Here is a 15,456-nt window from a genome sequence, read left to right as displayed (position 1 = left end):
AGATGCATATTTTTATAGGATTGGTTGCTATAGCTCCCAGGCATCGTGGGGACTAAAATTAACTAAAATGTTGTGTTTCTTCTTTATAAACTAAGATAATGATTCTGATGAGAATGAACCAATGGAACCATTTCCATGTGGTCTTTGCTTTAGGAATTGGAGAGTGGGTTGGAGTTAGGCTAAGGCTCTGGGTGAGAGGTTCTATCTAGGGGCCACTTGCCAGCCCCTGTGGGGATACCTTGAGCCAAGCTCCCTCTCAGGAAGACTCAGTAGATTTTTATATCTAGGGTAGGAGCACCCCTGGGGAAGCAGGAGCCTCTGAAGCAAGGATGACTTTGACCTAGGAAGGGAAACTGCTAGGACTAAGGCCGGTCTTCCTGCCATCACCAAGGGCTTCAGAGGCAGGGAAAGAAGGGTACCTTGGGCCAGGTGTGATAGACCTGGTTGTGAGTCCCCACTCTGCCACTGAATCAGTGAGTGACTTTGAGCCCATCTCCGCCCCCATATGAGCTACACTGTTTTCCTTTGTAAATAGATTGGACAGCATAATAGTAGTAATAAGAGCCAGAATTTACTAAACACCTGCTATGCGTCAAGCACTGAGCTAAGTCTTTGGCATATATTTTCAGATCTAACCTCTATGAAATAGAAACTATTAGTATCCCCATTTTATAGGTGTGAGAAATGAAGTTCAGATCAGTATACACCCAGGCTCATCCACCAGACACATGGCAATTCAGAGATTCCAACCTAAGTTTAAAGAACACCAGAGCCCAAGTGCTCAACCACTACAATCTACCACCTCCTAAATTTCTCTCCAGCTCTGACAGCAGACTCTAGACCCCACAGCCATTTGGTACCCCTATTCTTAGTTGGGAATGCTGTGTATCCAACATCAGACTGAATCAGCTTTTCAGCTTGCAAAACGAGAAGTCAGTACCTTGGGATCTTCGCTGCCTGCCCACCACCCTGTCCAGCCACCCTCCAGCTGCGTTCTTCTAGACACGACCTACTCTACCTTGATCTTGTCCTTCCCGACCCGAGCACCGATCCTGTGACCCAGTCACAGCCTTGGAACTCAAGGGTGCTTTACTACCCACTGCCTTGGGAATGTGCATGCGTGCATGGCGTCTAGGCTGTCCACACCTCCAGAACATCAGCTACCTCCTTCATTCATTCATTGACTCTACCGCACTGGGGATACAGCAGGAGGTGGGACAGAGACATTCGAATAGCTAAGGTGGGCAATGAACTAGTTTTAGATTGTGATCAATTCTATGAATGAGATAAACAGAATGAAATGAAAAAAGTAATGGGGGGGCTACTTTAGATAGCGTAGTTAGGGTAGGTCTCTCGAAAGACGCAAACTTTGAGAAAAAAAGGTTACATGGTGAGTCAGTGAGGGGTGCGGCGGGAGGAACATTCCGGGCAAGGGGAACAGGTGCCAAGACCCTGGGGCAGGGGGAGCTTGGCGTCCTTAAGTAACTGAAAGTGTGCTTAGAACTGCCGTTCGGAGATCCCCCTTCTCCTGTTCCTCCTCCTTTTCTCCTTCCTCTTTCTCCTCTTCTTCATTCGTTCCATTTTTACACCCTTTTGGCCATTCTAAGGTTATTTCCTCATGTACTGTCTCAGCGAGGGACAGAGCAGTCTGGTGAGGGAGTCAGGGTAGGGCTTATAACCTATATTGTAGGTATGGGGAAACTGAAGCCCCGATCACCCAGTGGGGCTGGGGTTCAGAGCCAGGTCTCCTGTCCCCTACCTCAGAGGCAGATTTTCAATCCTACCTAGAACCTGTTTTTGTCTTTCTGCTCAGGAACTCGAGAGTCTCTGTCACCTGAACTAGCTGGAGGACCATCTCTGGGAGCTGGACTGGAGCCAGATGGGGATCCAGTGTTCCCACGTATGGGCAGCAGTGCCTGGACAGGGAGCAAGAGGTCTGGACCCTGGAAATAGATCAGCGAGTCTCTGTCGACCTGGCTTCTGGCAGGAACGAACGCAACCAAGCAGAAAGTCAAGTAAATAAAAGCAGTGCCAAGAAACATCCCCTAGGGCCTTACATCAGAAACGGTGTCAGAATCTCAGGGGTTCAGGTCTCCAGGCCATAAATCCTGAATGGGCCTTGCAGTTAAAAACATTGACAGATTTTGTGTGTGGGAACTTGCAGGCCCCTGGAGGACCAGGTCTCCGTGGAATAATTATGACTCAAGTAGGAAAAGAAATAATAATCCCAGTAATACCGAGCAGACCCTGGGCAAAATACTTTATATCCATCATCCCATTTAATCTTCACTTAATATACACACTTAGTTAGTGTATTAGTTTCCCCTTGTCGCTAAAACAAATTACTGCAAACCTGATGACTTAAAACACACATCCATTTACTTTAACAGTTCTGGGGGTCAGAAGTCGGAAAATCAAGGTGTTGTTGGAAGCTGGAGGGAAGAACTGTCTCCTTGCCTTTCTCAGCTTCTAGAGGCCACTTGCATTCCTTGGCTGGTGACCCATCCCTTCATCTTGAAAGAACGACACGCCGACCTCTGCTTCTTTATCGTATCTGTTTCTGGACTTTGACCCTCTTGCCTCCCTCTACTAAAGACTAGGGATTACACTGAGTCAACCTGATCATCTAAGGCAATCTTCCCATCTCAAAACGCTTAACTTCATCTGCAAAGTCCCCTTCGCCATGTAAGGTGGCATATTTACAGTTATGGGGATCAGATCATGGACACCTTTGGGAGGGGGGCCATTATTTGGTAAGTACAATTACCATTCCCATTTTAAAGATGAGGAAACAAAGGTTCAGAGAACTCAATTACTTGCTCAGAGTCCCACAGTGGTGTAGCCAGGAATCCACACAAGTAGCACAACTCCAGACCCCCTATTCTCCAAGGCTTCTGAACACAAAACCTGCCTACACCACACTTTTGGTGAGGCCACTTCCCTTCCCCCCCGTCTGCCCCAAACCTACCCATCCTTCAAGATCAGGCTGAATCTCTCCTATTCTTTGAAGCTCAGAACGGATGGGCCCTTAAGCCCTACTCAACACTACACCTTCCCTATAGGGCTGAGGAATTTGAGAATTGCATAGTCCAAGGCCACAGAGTGGTCACCTGGGCTGGAGCCCTGGTCTCCCAACTCCAGGCCCAGGCTGAGGCCAGCTCTGACTGCTCCAGGTCTCCAGAGGCAGAGACTGGACCTGCTGATGCTTTTGGATGAAGATTATGCAGCAAAACTCTGAAATGCCCTCTTTGTGTGTCTGGCTCAAAGTCAAGGCTGCCAAGCTAGGAAGGCCTGGGTATATAGAGACTGACTCAGCCTGTGTTCCTATTACTGTATCTTTTCCCAGGAAGGCCCTCCATTGGCTGAAGGGCACAAAAACCCCATTGTCAACTGGCCCTTGGTCTCCTGGGCAGAGTGGCTGCTGACCGGGCCAAGGCTAAACAGAGAAGACGATGAAATTTCACGTCAGCCCCCTCGCCACTTGTAGCACACCCGCTGAGCAACTTTAGATTTTTTTTCCCCTCAGCTCTTCACAGTTCACAAAGGACTTCTATACCCATAATCTCCTTGAGTGGTACAGCTAGTCTGTGAGGTAGAAAAGTCAGGATTTGCTAAGAACATTTTGGGCTTGAGCAGACAGCATCCCTCCGGGACTTGCCCAAGGTCACACAGCTGACCCCCGGGGGAGCGGAAGTGAAGAGTCCAACCTGAACAGTCAACCCAAGTCTCCTTCCAGTGCCTCCAGCCAGGGCTCCAGGGAGGGCTTACTGAAGCCTACCTCACAGACCCCCCTTCTTCACTGAGGTGACACATGGTTGACAGTGTGTTGGCTGTCCTTCCTCACGTGAACACAAACCCACCCGAGGAGAAGCGTTAACCTTAGTTCCTAGATGGATTCTGCCCTTAGTAGGACCTGTGCCCTACAGCCCTGCCCACAGTCTGTCCTTGGGCAGACATCTGTCCTCTCCATCTGGTTTCCTTATCTATAAAATGAGCATGATTATACTTGACCCTTGTGGGTACAAAGTCAGTGTACTACTCCAGTGAGCATGGGTTTTAGAGAGTGGGTAAGAGGCCCAGCTTTGGAGTCAAATCTCTGGGCTTGGGTTCTACAGCAAGCTATTCAGCTCTGGAAAACTTGAGGACGTTATTTAGCCTCCAGCCTCAGGGCCTCAAGTGTGCAGGGTAAGCCCCCACGTAATGGGGTTCTTGTGAGGAGTTGGGAGATCATATATATCATACACCTGGCTCACTGTTGCATATCCTAAGCTGTCCATAATGTTCACCCTCATATCGTTAGAGCATGAGCTTATTCAACATTTCCCAACGTGTGTTCCACAAAATATCAGTCCTCGGGAAGAAGAGGTACCTTAGGATTAAGTGAGTTCAGGAAAGGAGTGACGCTTGTCGCCTTGCTTGGGGATATTCCTGAGGCACCTCAGAACATCAAAGCCTCTGAAATGTCCTGCAGAAAAGAAACCCGTTGGTTTCCATTTAACCTCTTTTTCGTGAACTTGGGAATGCATCCCACAGAGCTTGTGCTCCATGAAGAACTCCTTGGGAAGTGTTTATTTGATCCAACGCCCTTGTCTTGAAAAGAAACTAAAATCCAGGAAGGCGAAGGCACTCGTCTTGGCCAATAATGGCAGAGCCGGGGCTCAACCCAAGCTGATGAATTCTTTGGCTTATTGTTCTTCCCATTAAACCACACCAAGGAAAATGCCTTCTGCTATTGGTGTGGACATGCACTCTCTAGATGTTACAGATCTGTATAGGATTGTGTGCAACTGGCAAGTCCTTTGGTCTTTCCCCAGCATTCTGTTTCCATGACTGATGGTGCAGGGCTCCCTCTGGCCCGGACGGTGTTGGAGGAGCTCAGTGGTGGATTGGTTCTGTCTCCTCCCATCCCTGGCTCTGTGATATTACAGCTGCTGGTCCGGGTCCAGGGAACACTCACACGCAGGCACCAATTTTCTTCTGAAACGCTACACGCCTGGAAATCTTTCCTGAAGGAGGAGGAAAGCCCAATAACCCAACCCTACGACGTGGCAGCTCTTACACGATGCCTGACATGGCCCGCAAACCAAACCTCTCTTCGGTTTCAGTAGCTGTGCCACTAGGAGTAATAAGGGCCCTCCAGCCCAGCGACGTGGCAGCGGTGACTCAGCCGACCTGGGGGACAGCTTGGGGAATGAGGAAGGGAGATCTGGACTAAGCGGCTGAGCCCCTACCCCTCTTCTCCAGTGACAGTCTCTTTTCCTCCACCGTTTCCTGGCACAAAGTAGGCCTCATTGTCCTCTTCTGAGGCTGGTCCAGCACCGCCTCATTAGGTCCTCTCTCGCCACTCCTGGATCCGATAGCTTTCCTCAGACAGGAGCTTCTTGTAAGGAACCTTCGTGGTGCCCCGTGTCGGTGGTATTCAGACTGCCTTCTGTGCGGCCCTAAGAGCTCCATGAGGAAAACTTAAGGGGGCAGATCTCCAGGCCCCCAGCCCATCCCTGCTTCCTGCTATTTTCTGTCTGACACATTGGACTTTTGCCCAAGATTCCATTTCTTCAAATGGTTTCACTACCTACAAAAAAAATTTTTTTTTGAAAAGCACAAATTTATCGTCAGCCCCTGGCTCTACCAGAAAAGAAATGATGGGCATGGAAAGAGAGGGTTATCTGTCCATGGATACAGAGTATGAGAAACACAATTGTACTGGGCACCATGGGAAGGGGGAGGTTTCAAGAGCCAAGTGTGAGCCCCAGAGTGTGTTAGACACCCCCTCCCCAGAAGTTCGAAGTCTCCTCACCCTGGGCAGACAGCTGATAGTACCTACTTCCTCCCAGCAGCGGGAGGAAGGGGCTCCATCCACGAGCCTGGTACATCCCTGGAGGACAGACCGGGGTTCCCAGGCAGGCAAACTCAGTGTGTTCAGGGACAGGCAGGATAGGCAGGTGATAGATGTGAGTATCCCCTTTAAGAAATATACCAGGACTACGTGGGCCTGAGCCTGGAGAAATCTCCCTTTGGCATACCAGTGTGGTACCTTTACTGAGGGGAGCCAGATTCACCTTTCTTTAAAGAAATTAACTGTCTCTCTTCTGTATTCTTCTGGGAGAAAGGCTAGCATTTAACCTCCTGGTTTGGACAACTTGAAAGAGACCCAGCCTCTTTCTTCCTTCTCTTTCCTAATCTGTTCCTCTTCTCTTTCACTTCATTTCTCTTCTCTCCTTCTTTTTTTGCCCGGACCCCATCCTTTTAAAAAGAGCACTGGTCAAGGAGTCATGAGATCCGAGCTCTTCACCCACTCCGTAAATGACTTGGGCAAGTCTTCTCCCCTCTCTGAGCCTTAGTTTTCTCATTTGTAAAATGAGCGTGTGGCATTAGGTCATAATTTCCAAACAGTGGGTGATCAGGACAGAGAGGCTTAGGCTCTCCTCTTGAAGCCCCAGAGGCAGCTGTTGTTTGGCTATTTTAATAGCAGTCTCTCATGTAAGCAAAGGGTTCTGCAGCTAATAAAACACTTGAAATTCCCTAGGTCATTTAATTTAAGGCCTTCCAGCCTGTAAATTCAGTGTTTCCTCTTTTCTTTCTCTTCCCTCTCCTGCTCTTGTCCCTCCGTTGGATGCCTCACTCAGATCCTTGAGTTTGCTAGCACAGCCTTATGATTCTTCAGGGTTGCAAGCCTGAGTCTATCTTGCTATCGCTCTAGAGGCTGGGCGCTGCTATTTCACTTGCAACATGAAAGGAGAGAGCCTTTTTCTCCTGAAATCCCAGAACAATGAGGGACGCCCAAGGCCCTTGGTGAATTGTAGCCAGCCACCTATCTCGGCCCCTGCCCCCAGCACAGATCTCAGCCCCCATGCCCCCACTACACTGCCTGCTTCCCAGCCGCATCCCAAGTTGGGTTATTCTCCTGATTCAGACATTTTTGTGGTGTGAAATCATCTCCGCCCCAGCCAGCTGAAGCCGGGAGCTCGCTAACAGCCCACAGCAGCTGGCAGGCCCTCCCTTCCCCGCCACGTCCCACACCCTCAGCTCCGTTCCTCCAAGTTCTCAGAATTTCCACTTGATTTCCTTCCAGTTCTGAAAAGAAATGCAGACAGGGTGCAAGGGCACATCAGACTCAGCTCTTCCTTTCGCCATAGCTGCTGGTGCAGGTCCTAGCACACGGTTGACTCCCAGGTAAAAGTGGCTAAAATCAAGACAGAAAACGAGAGCCAGGGGCACCCGGCTGGTAGAGCATGTGACTCTTGCTGTCAAGGCCATGAGTTCCAGCCCCATGTTGGGCGTGGAACCCACTTAATCAACAAAAAGAAGAAAGAGAAGGAAGGAGAAAAAAAGAAAACTAGAACCAAAGAGAGAGAGACACCCACTGACAGTCTCTCATGACCAGGACGGAGGCAGAGGCGAGGACATAGGGACAGGAAGAGACAGACACACAGAAACAGATGTGGACAAAACTGACCCCAAACTTAAGCAGTAAGAAGGTGACTGCACCTCTGGAGCGTGGCCTGCTGGGCCTATCCAAGGACCCCCTTCCTCTCTCGGGGACCTATTGTTTGACTTGCTGTTTACTATTGATTAGGACTCTGACTGTGCAGGTACATATTGATTTGTAAGTTTCTGATCAGTTAAAGGAAGAAGCTCAGAGGTTATAGTTTTGGCAACTTTTAGGACATTGACCAGTTTTGTGGATGACCTAGCCGCCTTTTCCCCACATTTCTTCAGTGCCTATCTCCCTCTGAATTCTCTCCAAACCAGCTTTTCCATCCTTAGCCCCTCATAACAGGGTAAAGAAATTATTGACATGCACTCATCTTTTATCTGTATAAGAGTTGTGTTTTTAACCTTAAAAAAAAAACTGTATTTTGTCAAGAGAGGCAGAAATAGAAGGAGACAGACGAGAGTGAGAAACTTGAGACAGAGCGAGAAAGGGAAGGACATAAACAGACACTGAGAGAGAGACGGAGAAAGAGACAGAGACATAGACAGAGAAGGGCAGTGGGCCTGAGACCCAGTCAGACCCACATACGGAGTCAGAAGGTCAGGGGCAGCCTCTGGAGAGGGGATGGGGTCGAGTGGAAAACAGAGGTGGGGGGGGGTTTCAAATTCGCTCTTATGAGCATATAATCACCTATTATTTTATGCTTTAAAATTTTTTTTTAATGTTTGCTCATTTTTGAGACAGAGCACGAGTGGGGGCGGGGAAGAGAGAGACGGAGACACAGAATCTGAAACAGGCTCCAGGCTCTGAGCTGTCAGCACAGAGCACGATGGGGGGCTCGAACCCATGAACCATGACTTGAGCCGAAGTTGGGCTATTAACTGACTGAGCCACCCAGGCGCCCCAATTATTTTATGCTTTTAAAAAAAAATTTTTTTTTAACGTTTTATTTACTTTTGAGACAGGGAGAGACAGAGCATGAATGGGGGAGGGTCAGAGAGAGGGAGACACAGAATCTGAAACAGGCTCCAGGCTCTGAGCTGTCAGCACAGAGCCCGACGCGGGGCTCGAACTCACGGACCGCGAGATCATGACCTGAGCCGAAGTCGGCCGCTTAACCGACTGAGCCAGCCAGGCGCCCCTATTTTATGCTTTTAAAATAGAGAATCAGACCTGAAGAGAAAGGCAAAAAGACTGGGAGAGAAGAAGAAACCACCACAGAGAGACAACATCAAGAGTAGGAAAAGCAGAAGAAGCCAGGTTCTGATGGGCAGGGACCCTGACGGTTCCTTCAGAGGCTGGCACGGTGTGATGCTATCAGAAATCCGTGCAGGAGGCAGGGAGCAAGACGGAGGAAGCAGAGGAGACAAAGGTGGAGAAGACAGGCAGAGAGGGGCATGGACAGAGCAGGAGAAAACAGAACCCAGGCAGGTGGAGGGGCAGACAGGGGCAGGGGCTGGACCCTCTCCCTCCTTCCAGAACCCAGGTGCCCAGGCCTAAAGGAGGACAGGAGAAAGGCCCAGAAGAAACCTGGGAACTGGTGATGCTTCTCCAGGACCCAGAACCAGCTCCAAGAGGTCCTGGGCCCACAGGCAACCACCTCTGGTAAGTTAGTCTCATATGGAGAAAGGAGCTGGAAAAAAATAAGAAGAAGGGAGCCGAGTGCTTGTCAAATTGAATCCAAATTAAGAAATGAGGACATTCAGACCCAGGCAGGGGGGAGAGGCTTGTTCAAGGTCATCTGGTTGATTTGTCTAACCACAGGACCAGGAACCAAGTCTATGACGCCCTTTTTGATATTCTTCCCACTCTTTTCCCATTACTGTCCATGTTACACTTGGAAGCTAGAATGACCCTTTTAAAATGCAAATTGCTTCATGTCCCTGCCCTGCTTAAAACCCTTGCAGAATTCTATCCCCCAATATCCATTTTCTAGCCAGCAAGATGCATGGAGATTGAGATCCAGAAGGATACTTTCAGGAATTTGACTCACCTACGAATTCCATCTTCTTTTTTTTTTTTTTTTTTCTTTAAATCAAATTGTTTATACAGATAGGGGCCCCACTCCTCCCACCGAAAAATTTGGCCAAGGCCACGTACACCCTAGAGGCAGCTCTGCCTATGGCTAAATCCAAATGTCTCATGTATCGTGGACTCTCTTGCTCAGATCCCTCAAAGGCTCACTCTTGGCAAGACAGAGAAAACTAAGCTGGGCCTCTTCATCTCTTCTCCTTCCCAAGGTGGTGAAACTATATTACGTGGCAGAGACTCACTGCTGGTGGAATGAAAAGGGACTCCAAAGCACAGAGTTATTGTTGATTTCAGCAATACTTGGATTAGCATGTGAAAGTCCATCTCTTTTGTCCTTCCTTTCTTCCTTTTTCCTGAATTCCCTTCACCTGGAATTCAGACATGATGGCTGGAGTGCCAGCAGCCATTTTGAACCACAAAGTAACCTTAACGATGGAAGCCATTAGCTAGGGTCATAGAGCAGAAACAAACAGCTTGGTGCCTGATGACCAAGGAACTGCCATATCAACCCTGAAATTTTACCTGACAAAGAAATAATTTTTATCTGGCTTAAGTCACTATTATTTTGAGGTTTTCTATTACATGCAGCCAAACTTAGTTCTAATTGATTTACCCTTAATGCTTCCTATCCCATTAGAATAAAACCCAAATGCAACTCAACACCCCAAAAAACAAATAATCCAGTGAGGAAATGGGCAAAAGATATGAATAAACACTTCTCCAAAGAAGACATCCAGATGGCTAATAGACACATGAAAAAATGCTCAACATCACTCATCCTCAGGGAAATACAAATCAAAACCACAATGAGATACCACCTCACACGGGTCAGAATGGCTAACGTTAACAACTCAGGCAACAACAGATATTGGCAAGGATGCGGAGAAAGAGGATCTCTTTTGCACTGCTGGTGGGAATACAAACTGGTGCAGCCACTATGAAAAAAATTCTTGCTAAGCAAAACTGGTCAGAGAAAGACAAATACCATATGACTTCACTCATATGAGGAATGTAAGATACAAAACAGATGAACATAAGGGAAGGGAAGCAAAAATAATAGAAAAACAAGGAGGGGGACAAAACATAAGAGACTCTTAAATAGAACAAACTGAGGGTTACGGGAGGGGTTGTGGGAGGGGGGACGGGCTAAATGGGTAAGGGGCATGAAGGAATCTACTCTTGAAATCATTGTTGCACTAAATGCTAACTAACTTAGATCTAAATTAAAAAATACTTTAATTAATTAATTAAAAAAAAAAAGAGTAGGGGCGCCTGGGTGGCTCAGTCGGTTGAGCGGCTGACTTTGGCTCAGGTCACGATCTCATGGTCCGTGAGTTCGAGCCCCGCGTCGGGCTCTGTGCTGACATCTCAGAGCCCGGAGCCCGTTTCAGATTCTGTGTCTCCCTCTCTCTCTGCCCTTCCCCCATTCATGCTCTGTCTCTCTCTGTCTCAAAAATAAACAAACATTAAAAAAAAATTTAAAAAAAAATAAATACAATTAAAAAAAAAAAAAAGAGTAAAACCCAAACGCTTTCTCTTGACCCTCAAAGCTTTAACGTAACCTGTCCCCAGCCATCAGGCTTCAGGTCAAACTACTCTCTCCCTTGCTCTATACTCCTTACTACCTTCTCTCTGTCAAGCATGATCCGTGTTCTACCACGTGGGGACTTGGCACTTGCTGTTCCCCTGCCTGGAATGCTCTAAGCTCAGGTCTTCACAGACAAGCTACACCCCTATCCATCTGATCTCAGCTCAACTAATTCTTGAGAGAAACCTTCACTAACCACCTAATCTCAATGAAATTCATTACCCACCCACAATCTCTAATCACTCTATCATCCCACCCTGGGGTATTTTCTTTATAGCCCTTACCACAAGATCAAACTCCTGTGTTTTATTTACTGGCTTGTTCTCTCTCTCACTCTCCCCAGAATCTAAGTGCCACATGAGCAGGGACCTTCTCTGTCTTGGTCACTGATATAGCCCTCGTGCTTCACACAATGCATACAGTGGTTTGACAGTGATGTCCTTTTTTAAGTTTTTTTTTTTTTTTTTTTAAACTTTTTTTTTTCAACGTTTATTTATTTTTGGGACAGAGAGAGACAGAGCATGAACGGGGGAGGGGCAGAGAGAGAGGGAGACACAGAATCGGAAACAGGCTCCAGGCTCCGAGCCATCAGCCCAGAGCCCGACGCGGGGCTCGAACTCACGGACCGCGAGATCGTGACCTGGCTGAAGTCGGACGCTTAACCGACTGCGCCACCCAGGTGCCCCAAGTTTTTTTTTTTTTTTAAGTGTATTTATTTTGAGAGAGAGCACAAGCAGGGGAGGGCAGAGAGAGAGAGAGAGAGAGAGAGAGAATCTAAAGCAAGTTCCACACTGTCAACACAGAGCCCAACACAGGGCTCAAACTCACGAACTATGAGACCATGACCTGAGCCGAAATCAAGAGTTGGACGCTTAACTGACTGAGCCACCCGGGCACCTCTGACAGTGATGATTTTTCCATTATCAGGAGCTCACCATATGACATTAAAAAAAGTCAGTCATGGGGCGCCTGGGTGGCTCAGTCAGTTGGGCGGCCGACTTCAGCTCAGGTCATGATCTCGCGGTCCGTGAGTTCGAGCCCCGCGTCGGGCTCTGTGCTGACAGCTCAGAGCCTGGAGCCTGTTTCGGATTCTGTGTCTCCCTCTCTCTGACCCTCCCTCGTTCATGCTCTGTCTCTCTCTGTCTCAAAAAAAATAAATAAAAAAAAAAAGAGTCTGTTTCTAAAAAAAAAAAAAAAAAAAAAGTCAGTCTTAGTAGATGCAAAGGTTAGAAAGTTTAAGGCATAATGCTGCTGTCCTTATTAGGAATTTTACACTGATGACTGTTAGGGTTAAGTGGAATTTTATTTTGATGCTTACTACTGGCAAGGTCACACAATGTAATCCGTTCTAAGGCCTATACACTAATTTCTTTAACGTTCTTTTTTTCCTCCTTATCTACATTGAAAATGATTTCACAGAAAAATGAATCCACTCTATGGCAGGCATGTGCTGTGGACAGTAAAGGCATGAATCAGACATGAGTTGTGTCCATGGGCAACTGATCTTTATGGGCAGGAAAAGGCACAAGTACACATAGCTAACAGACACTAAGGAAGGTAGTGCAATCAAACCATGAGAACACTATGCTTAAGTGAAAGAGGCAGTCACGAAAGACCATGCATTACATGGGACCATTTATATGAAATGTCCAGAGTAGACAAATCTATAGAGATAGAAAAAAGGTTAGTGGTTGCCTGGGAAAGGGGCTGAGGGGATAGAGCCCTAGGAGGGATGGGGAATGACTGATAATGGGTAAGGGGTTTCTTTTGAGGGTGAGAAAATACCCTTAAGATTGACTGTGGTGATGGTCTGTAAATAGACACTGAATTATACACCTCACATGGATGAATTAATTGTATGATGTACTAATTTGCCAGGGCTGCAAAAACAAAGTCCCACAAATGTAGTGGCTTAAACAACAGCAGTTGTATTTTCTCACAGCTCTGGAGGCTGGGTGTCTGAGACTAGGGGGGTTGTCAGCGTTGGTTTCTTCTGAGGCCTCTGCCCTTGGCTTGTAGACGGCTACCTTCTCTCTGTGTCTGCCCTTGGCCCTTGGTCTTCCCTCCAAATTTCCTCTTCTTATAAAGACGCCAGTTGTGTGCAATTAGAGCCCACCATAGTGACCTCATTTTAACTTAATTACATCTTTAAAGACTCTGTCTCCACATTCTGAGGTACTGGGGGTTAGGACTTCAACATATGGGTTTGGGGGAACTGAGTTCAGCCCATAGTATATGGTATGTGAATTATATATCATTAAACAAGAAAGAAAGAAAGAAAGAAAGAAAGAAAGGGAGAGAGAGAAAGGGAGAGAGAGAAAGGGAGGAAGGAAGGAAGGGAGAAAGGAGGAAGGGAGAAGGAAGGAAGGAAGGAAGGAAGGAAAGAAGGAAGGAGGAAGGAAGGAAGAAGGAAGGAAGGAAGAAGGAAAGGAGAAGGGAGGAAGGAAGGAAGAAGGGAGGACGAAGAGAGGATGAAGGGAGGATGAAGGGAAGGATAGATTCACCTGAAGCAGAGCACAACATGCTTGGGGGTTCAGGAGGGAGAAGTTGCTATTGCTGAGATTCAGGGAATGACAGTAAGGGTAGAAATGTGGGGACAATTTGAGAGCTATCTCTAGGGCACCATGAGGAGTCTCTTGAACACAAATCTGATTACATTACCCCTCTGCCTAAACATTTCATTCCCCTGCACGGCTACCCTTCAAGTTCCATCAGGTTGCTGCAAGTCCCCGCAAAGCCTGGCCTCTCCAGCCTCTCAAGTTCTGGGTTAGGCACCTCCCCTGCGGGCTCTGGCACTGTAACTGTTTACTCTCCTGTCTTCTCCACTGTACTAGGAGTTTCCAGAGGGAGAAACATACCTTGTCCCCGTTGTGTCCCTAGGGTTTGCACAGTGCCCAGCACAGAGGAAGGGCTCAGCCACTCATCTGAGTGAGTGGGATTATCTAGAGATAGAGGCAAGGATAGGCAGGAGGAATGCCTCCCTTTAAGAACTGTCTCTTTTACCCCTCCCATCCCCCAATCGCACAGCTTTCTGCCTCCCTGGGTTCTTGGAGAGAAATCGAAGCTTCTCTGAGGTCATCACTCAGCCCTTAGGCCATGGCTGGCTTGTGAGCCAGGGCCAGGGGGAGCTGGGACTGAACACAGGCAGGGACTCTTTTACCCTATAAGGTCCTTCTCCGGTTTCCAGCCCAGACGTTCAAGCCCCAAGGACAGGCAGCGTCCAGCTTTCCTCAGCTGCTCAGCTGGCCAAGGAATAAGAAAGAGGTCCCTGTGCTCCCCGGGAGGGTGGCCAAGGGCGTGGGTTGCAAGGTGGGGGGAGCAGTCAGTAGAATGCCCAGAGGAGCGTGGGTCCGTTTCAGCGGCTCTCAAAGCCCTTCACCCAATGACCTCCCAGGGCCTCTCCCTCTCTTTCCAATTAAAAATATCCTTTCCCTAATGTTTCTCAGCAACTCTCAAAGGTCCAGAGGAAAGGCAGCTAGGGAAGGGCCCGGAGGGAGAGGAGCCATTGCCTAAAATACAAGAGGTCAGCGTGGTCCTGAGCAGGGCTTCCCAGACCGCTGTCACCTGGCACCACATCCCCCCTTTTGCCATAGCCTCATAACACCCATAGCATTACTTGCTGTTCTTCAACTTATTTTTCATATTTGTGGGTTTTTTTAATGTTTTATTTATTTTCGAGAGAGAGAGAGAGGGAGAGAGAGAGAGTACAAGTAGGGGACAGGCAAAGTGATAGGGAGACTCCAGGCTCTGAGCCGTCAGCACAGCACCGGATACGGGGCTCGAACCTAAGAACTGTGAGATCATGATCTGAGCCAAAGTCAGATGCTTAACCGACTGAGCCACCCAGGCGCCCTCCAACTTATTGTTTAAAACCAGAATATATTTAATTTATTATTTTTTTTTAATTGTAATGTTTATTTTTGAGAGTGAGAGTGTGTGAGCAGGGGAGGGACAGAGAAAGAGGGAGTCACAGAATTGGAAGCAGGCTCCAGGCTCCGAGCTGCCAGCACAAAGCCCGACACGGGGCTCCAACTCACGAACTGTGAGATCATGACCTGAGCTGAAGTCAGATGCTTAACCGACAGAGACACCCAGGCGCCCCAAAATATATTTAATTTAAAGGAAAGCTTTTATCACTATTGAGTGGGAAAACTATCACTGCTCTGCCGGATGTGTCCTGCTTGCCCCTCTGATCCACTCTCCACCACTCTTGTGTGTGCCGCGGCAGGGAGGCCAACCTTAAGCCTGATCACTGGGCTCCCATGCTCTCTGTTTCCATGTGGGATTGGTCAAAGGGGGGCATCAGTGGGAGATTGGGTAGGGAGAGAAAGAAGAGTGTGGCTGGAGTATTTGTCCCCCCAGTTCCTCCCCGGGGATCAGCACAGACTGGCTGTGCTCCTCA

This window comes from Leopardus geoffroyi, chromosome A1 (assembly GCF_018350155.1).
Source record: "Leopardus geoffroyi isolate Oge1 chromosome A1, O.geoffroyi_Oge1_pat1.0, whole genome shotgun sequence".
NCBI classification, from domain to species: domain Eukaryota; kingdom Metazoa; phylum Chordata; class Mammalia; order Carnivora; family Felidae; genus Leopardus; species Leopardus geoffroyi.
This window is presented reverse-complemented; position numbering follows the sequence as displayed.